Source organism: Liolophura sinensis, chromosome 7 (genome assembly GCF_032854445.1).
Source record: "Liolophura sinensis isolate JHLJ2023 chromosome 7, CUHK_Ljap_v2, whole genome shotgun sequence".
NCBI classification, from domain to species: domain Eukaryota; kingdom Metazoa; phylum Mollusca; class Polyplacophora; order Chitonida; family Chitonidae; genus Liolophura; species Liolophura sinensis.
In genome coordinates, this window is record NC_088301.1 from 45,795,162 (window position 1) to 45,803,041 (window position 7,880).

A 7,880-nucleotide genomic window follows, 5' to 3' on the forward strand; every position below is an offset into this window, starting at 1 on the left:
TATGACGTCATTGCACCCCCACCCCCACCCCCTTCAAGATTCCTGCTTCTGAACCATGGTATCACTCTGGGCTATCTCCTGTCACTTTATCTCTTGGCAGGAGGCGCTGGAGGATGGCACAGCACAAACTTGTTTGAAGTTTTCACACGATTAAACCACGGAAGAGTCTATGTGTTCATTAAGATATAAGTTCTCCACCTCTGAAATAAAGTTGGAAGGCGCTCTACAGTAGAACCATCAACAAAACAAATTAACAAACGTAAACAAAACTTTGACAGCAAATTTGTGTTCTGGATATTTTTCGGTGCTGTAAATAAATGAGGCAAGTCAATGCTCTTCTTTATTTCAGTGGAATCGGAAGATTATTGCCTAAATAATATCAGAAGATTTGTTAAATATTCTAAAAGTCTAACTAAGTTTGACCGCGGGATGGGTGTGTGAAGGATGCATCTTCTCTGGAGCCTCGGAAGTGTCCAGGTGGCAACTCCAGTCAGCTGATGCGGCCGGTTGTAACACGATAACAGCAGCTATTGCTCAGTCTCACTTCAAGGCTTCCGCATTACTCCGACTCGCATATTTCTTGTCGTTACTACGTCTGCTTGCTTATCGTCTGGCGAGGTTTATTTCATTAGAGTCAGGGGGCGAATGGCACATATTATAACAGGGTTGCGTGTTTACCGTGTGCCAGCTAAGAGCTTATGACGGAATTGGTACCTTACCTATTAGACTGACACGTCCAAATGGCCATTTGTGTGCACACACAAACAATTTATGAATGAAAGATGTCTAGGCCTGTACACATGTCATCGATTGTTTCAAATAGAAACAAGCAGTTTTTAGCAGTTTATCAAATAGAAGTTGGAAAATTAAAACCCAAGTGATACAATTTATACTTCATAGAACACGTTACTGTGATTGATATCTAACAGATTTTCACGCGGTTTTCGTGCGGTTTGTAATTACATTCTGGAAAACAAAGTTAAATGTTCTTAATAACTTAACCTGTATGCTACTGTTATAACTGTGTATATATTAAGCTCCCATTACTACAAATATTATTAGATACTTCATCTTAATCGGTGCGCCTCGATTAATATAACTTAACCCTGTTATAAACAGGATAAGTCTCTTGGCTAAAATCCGTATATGTAAACCTACATGCAGATAGTGTGAGAGAGGTTAAATTATAGATGGCGAGCACCAAGATATAGGTCTACCTGGATCGTCCATTTTGGTTGACGGCTGGTATATGAATATCTGTTTTGACGCCTGTAGATTCTGTCTACGATCGTCCATTTTTGTTGACGGCTGGTATACGAATGTCTGTTTTGACGCCTATAGATTCTGGTTTTGAACGTCCATTTGGTTGACCGCTGGTACACGAATGTCTGTTTTGACGCCTATAGATTTTGTCCATGAACGTCTACTTTGGCTGACCGCTGGTATACAAATGTCTGTTTTGACGCCTATAAATTCTGTTTTTAAACGTCCATTTTTGGTGACGGCTGGTATTCGAATATCTGTTGCACGCCTATATATTTTGTCTGTAAACGTCCATTTTGGTTGACGGCAGGTACACGAATGTCTGTTTTGATGTGTATAGATTCTGTCTACGACCGTCCATTTTGGTTGATGGCTGGAAAACGAATGTCTGTTTTGACGCCTATAGATTCTGTCAGTGAACGTCCATTTTGGTTGACGGCTAGTATTCGAATATCTCTTGTACGCCTATAGACTTTGTCTGTAAACGTCCATTTTGACTGGTACACGAATGTCTGTTTTGACGCCTATAGATTCTGTCTACGATCGTCCATTTTTGTTGATAGCTGGTATACAAATATCTGTTTTGACGCTTATAGATTCTGGTTGTGAACGTCCATTTTGGTTGACAGCTTGTATACGAATGTCTGTTTTGACGCCTATAGATTCTGTCTGTGAACGTCCATAAGTATTTGACGGCTGGTATACGAATGTCTGTTTTGACACCTATAGATTCTATTAACGTCCACTTTTGTTGACGGCAAGTATACGAATGTCTGTTTTGACGCCTATAGATTCTGTCTATGAGCGTCCATTTTGGTTGACTGCTGATACACGAATGTCTGTTTTGACACCTAGGTTAAGTCAATATGTGTTATGTAAGAAAACTTAGTGAAATAACTCTCTTTTAAACTGCACATCGTATAACAGCCTGTACGCTTAATAAAAAAGACTATAGCATGGAGCCTAACACCAGTGCAGCTTTCACAGTCATAGTTACCAAATGGTTACATGTAACGGGTGAAATACGGCCTCTTGTTTACCTCAGTTTGAGTTCTATTTCTAACTGCTCCGGTAATTGCTTATACAGTTTCAAACTATACGCCTTGTAGCACAATGGCCTTAAAGACTGTTTACCCACCAACAGAATGGTGCATTTGTACAAAAGTATACCGCATAGAGAGTATAACTACAGCAGCTGCGATGGTGTGATAAATGGTAAATGGTCACACATAAGGAGCGAAATACGGCCTCTTGTCAGTTTACCTCAGTTCGGCCTTTATTCCAACTTTTCATGTAAATGTTTACATAGTAGTAATTTATAAACCTCCATGGCTTAGGCCACGTTCATACGGTCTGATTGTCGATTCCGCTATAGTCTGATCGCCTGGTGTGAACGCGCCGCTTTCAGCAAAAATAGTGGAAAGTGCAGTGATATTAATAGCAATGTATTAGACTTCACTGCATGGTCTGGAATTACTCAAAATTACTGCCTTCTTCCCCCTCAACGTCAGTTAATGAGTCCTGACGACACGACGCTTTGGATTTTCCAGCAGGTTTGAGGTACCTCCGGTCTACTTACTATTTTGTTTTAGTTATTTCTTTATAATACGTGTATATGACAATCAGTGAAAACTGATGCAGTCGTACACCATTTATACGAGTAGATTCACATTCTTTCTTGGAAGAAAATTGTTGAGTAATATGGCGTTGAACAACAATGAAATAAAATCAGTTTCCTTCTTGGGAGCGTTTGAATATATTTTGAAATCGAAAATCCAGTCGGCAGCATTTGTTGATTTCAATCTCTATTAAATTGCACTGGCACGTGTTAATGCTTATTTCATAATGGATCTTCCGAAAAAAGACAATTTACACGCCTTTAGCCTGATAAACACGAATGTAGAGAATTTTACACTAAGCACTATCTTACTATTATCTCGGCTGACGGGTGTGGTGTGTGCGTAACTTTACTATGTTCTTTATATTCTGTAGTAAAATGATCCGATGTACAGTCCCTGTAGTCAAGTTCGCCACCGTATATCCATATTGACAATATGTTTGCGTACCTGCCCACTGATGCACTGAAGACAGCCAATGATTAAATTACGAGTAGCGGTGTAGATTCTATTTCACAGACGGCAGTATAGAGATACGACTTTTATCCACTGATAAACCTTCTTATTGATTCAACATCAACATGTACTTACCCAATGGTAACAATTTGTACTTCCTTATGCTCGACCAAAAAGCAACCCATATATGCATCACTGGGGAACATGCCGTACGTGGGAAGGTCTTGTAGCAACCTATTGATGATCGTTTGTTTCCCCCTTTGCTCTGCCCGGTTTCCTCCCACCATAATGCTGGCCGTTGTCGTATAAGTGAATTCTTCTTGAGTATGGCGTTATACACTAATCAAGTAAATAAATATCAATGGGAAACATAACGCACCCAAAACATGGCGGTCGAAATCGTCTTTACTGTAATACCTCACTGTTTGAGTAGATATGCTGTAGGAGAGCTCATATAGCAAAGAGGTACATGTAGTTCAATATTATGAATGTGAAGAGGAATGTTCATTTGTGAATATGGCCCGTATTTATCAAACGTTTTAAGACTTAAGTCATTAATTGCAAGTCCTTAAAAAGCCAAACTCAGAACAGGAAAGAACTCAAATTGTGGTTAGCACATTGTTCTGCAGTAAAGATATCGGTGTACCAGTTTTAAACTTTTTAAAGCAAAACATTTTAATTCTAGCTGTATTTGAATATTTGAGTTAGGTCTTAAGACATTTGATAAATACGGCCCTGGTGTCATCTTGTAACGAGCTTGTTTTGTTTAGCTCATGACTTGAAACTCTGATTTTTTCCTTGTGTTACTGTATAGATGTAACAGCCAACAGACTATGTGAAAACCTTCCTTTTTGACAACGTAAATGTACCTTAAAATTCGTTTTATTTGTGACAGACGTATAGGGTAGAAAAGGAGACGCAATATTGGACCTAACACACGCACAATCCTAACCCACATCCTAACTGACTGAATAAATTTATCAATCTGATGTGTCATATTTGTGCACTATATCTTACTTAAAATTCATAGGTCACTTATATGCATGATGTTATAAGTAACAGCAGAAGTCCATTACCTAGAAGTATGCAACTTCTCTGTAACTAATCTCAATGGCACTTCACACTTCTCTAACACACTTTGTGACCCATTTGCACAGACATGTATTTTTCTTTCTCTATTGCGCATCAAACGTTTGAGAAACGGTCGATGCATGATGGGTTCCAAAGGCGGTTGTGTTGAAAGAGATTTTAAAAGATTACGACAACGGACAGTTTTGTAAAAGGACAAGAATGTCTTCGATACTAATTGTTTTACAGTTGCTAGGAAATATAAAAGTAGTCAATGGGTTCTTAAAGGAGGTCCCCAACGACTTTATTTCCACACTAAATGTTCTCTAGACAATATTTATACTATGTTTGTCTGTGAACTGCGTTAAAAAAAAACATTATCTTAGCTAGTTCTGTTTAAAAAAAGTTTGTTCAAAACTGGACCTCCTCCCTGTCTTGTCGACCGCGGAGCCCTACCTGGATGAAGTCATACCAGTAACACCTGCCAAGACAATGTATTGAAACAGCAACCACTGTGTGCTTTTCCAGAATTAGCCATGGTATGATTATAATTACCCTTACGTGTATACCTCTTAATTAACACCCTGAAAATCATATAAGTAAGACAGTTTTGCAACAAATATTTTGAGAGATACCGGAGTTTTTTTAGATCCTTGAAAATCGTGTACGAAAATCGTGCATAGCGACTGGGGGATACGATAACCGGTTTTCGCTGACATACAGGCCACTGTAGATGAAGCAAACGGGCTCCCGTCTGGTTTGTCTGCCACGAATTGGGCATCCATGGAATTATGGTAATACCTGTGGAGTATTTGGTGCGGTTTCACAGTCCAAAGTCTATAAATTTTTATAGCCAAGTCGAGCGGTACCGGCTGCGACACGAAGATTTATGCTGTCGGGTCAGCGGATTGTGAGTTGTAGTGACGAGCTAGAATCTGTCGCTCAACACCGGTCAAAGTAACAATCGCGCTAGTATTGTAGCCTGATGGACACTGTAGGGCAAAGGCTAGTGGCTCCCTACACTTCGTGCCACAGCCTGCTGTTGCAAACAAGCCAGTAACTGTACCACTTCTGCATTTCGGTAGTAAAAATCCCGACTTCTTTTTTTTCATTTGGCATTTTAGGGGGGATATAAACCTCATCCTTCAGTCTTTTCTTTTATTATAGGTATGGTAGAATTAACAAGTCTCATACATGTACAACTACGATTGATTGAGTCCCCCGTAATCAAAGGGTGTTTACGATGAGATATCTGGTCCATATTTTCTGTCTGTGGCGTTTTTAGGCCAGGTATACAGGTATACGTAGCTTTACAGTATCCTGCGTTGTGTTACTGCAGTCGCAAGCCACACTAGGGTATGGAAAAATATTCTGTACGACGGGTTGGAAGGTGGATGTCACGTGACAATTCTTTCGTGTCTAAACAAAATGAACGCCCAATGTTAAAGCGTTGAGGAGAATGTCACTTTTGCCACCAGTAAGGCCTAGATGTACAAAATAACGTCACGAAAGCCCTGTAGAAATACTAAGAGTATCTGGAAAGCTGACAATTATACAAATCCAACGGATACAAGATCGCTGATGGCGATCCTTTTTACAGAATCAAAATTATTTGTAAAAGTTTCAATGTTTTAGATCGATGTGGACCTAGAGGGACATTCTATATATATGCAGTTTGCAAGGCCCAGCATTGGAATTCTACTTTAACTGCATAGCAACAATTGTCAGGGAAATCGTAGTTTTTAAATACGAAGTTTCGGTTTAGATTTGTGGCCAGTTCTTGTAGCAGCCGTTTACAATTAAATTTTTTAAGGTTCAAGTCACAATTCCCACCCAAGATGTTGATATATTCTCCACCAGGTGGCGCAAGCTTCTACAGAAGACGTAACATGTGTACTACTGTGCCGTGGAGACTAGCTATAGGGAAGTTGCATTCTTCTAGGCAATGAACATCTGGTAACAGTGAGCTTATATACAGAGCTGCATATATAAGCCTTATACATAACCCATTTTCCTGCCTACACATGCGAATTGGTAGGAGTGTATGCCATATGTATACTTGGGGGGTTTACGTCGCACTTGTGCCACTCATATGACGCAGAATACTTGTCTTCTTGTGGCAGGGCGCGTCCATACCGCCATAGTGCTACCATAGTCACTAAATATAATGCCGAAGACACCTGAAACCACAACCAACCAGGTCACATTATACTGACACGGGAGCGACCTGTCCAGTTTCCTTGCTCTAAACTCTCGGTACTGGACGCAACAGGTACCATTTTAAAAATCTTCGGTAAGGCCCCTACCCGGGTTTGGTTCGCCCAGGCCTCCCGGCTTTGATTTGGACGTCCTAACAACTAGGCCACGGAAAGGATTGGTAAGAAATGATTTGATGCCGTAAACTAATAATAATGAGGAAGTGTTGTTATATTGAGGACAAAAAGAAAATCAAATCTTGCAAAAGAAGTCCACTTCACACCTTTACCGGTATCTTCATCATGTATCCTTTACCCTCGGTAATTAGGCCTATAAAGGAAAAACGTTCATACCTTCATACAAGGACTAACGGGATATCGGCAGGAGTCCGAAGTGGGATGTATTACGTGATTTTAGCGATGATGGATATTAGACTGGAGCGTCTACAGAACGACGTCACAATGGGTAGACCAAATACGTCACAGATGAAACTACAGAACGCAACATGTTTTGCGTCGCGCAACAAAAGACTTCACATTAGCGCCACCTTCGTGAGAGGAAAATTTGCCGGTACTTCATTATGATGCTTGTAGACCTTTTGTTTTTGATCTGTCACTTCTCCACTTCCGGACGAAGCGCCATATAGCTGCCTGTGCTTTTTAAATCGCTACAGCAACTCTGAGGCGTTTGTCAATCGTAAGTTCTCATGGCCTCGCGTACCAAGGAAAAGTTATTTTGAGGTTTTGCAGGAAACGGAGACGGTAGAGAACTGTAGGCCTACATCTAAGATTATTACGGACGCGTTTTCGGCCATCTAGCGGTGTGTTAACAGACTCAATCACCTCCATAATTCTCAGTCAAAATGGGTAACAGTGTTGTCACCATACGAACAGGTGCCGGTCCATGTGATCCTTCGCTATGTACGATATGCTTGCCTTGGCAACACTTTGTCATGTTCTTAGAAATCTAATCCTCTATCTATATACATAGGCGTCGTCTAACTAACCTTTATGTATACCATAATATACAATCCCGCTGTTAAAACGGAACCTGAAAGATATATATACGGATATTTTTTGCGATTATATCAGTATATTATACATACATGTACCTTGTTTGACTCCATGTGGAACTGATGACAAGGCGATAGAAAAAATACATGTAAGAGAAAACAACACTTGGTCAACCAAAGCAGTAACAGTATAAGATCTACCAGAGAAAACCTTCTATGTGTTTTCGTTTCCCCATTCTTATCAATTAAGTGAAGTTACGCAACCTTCT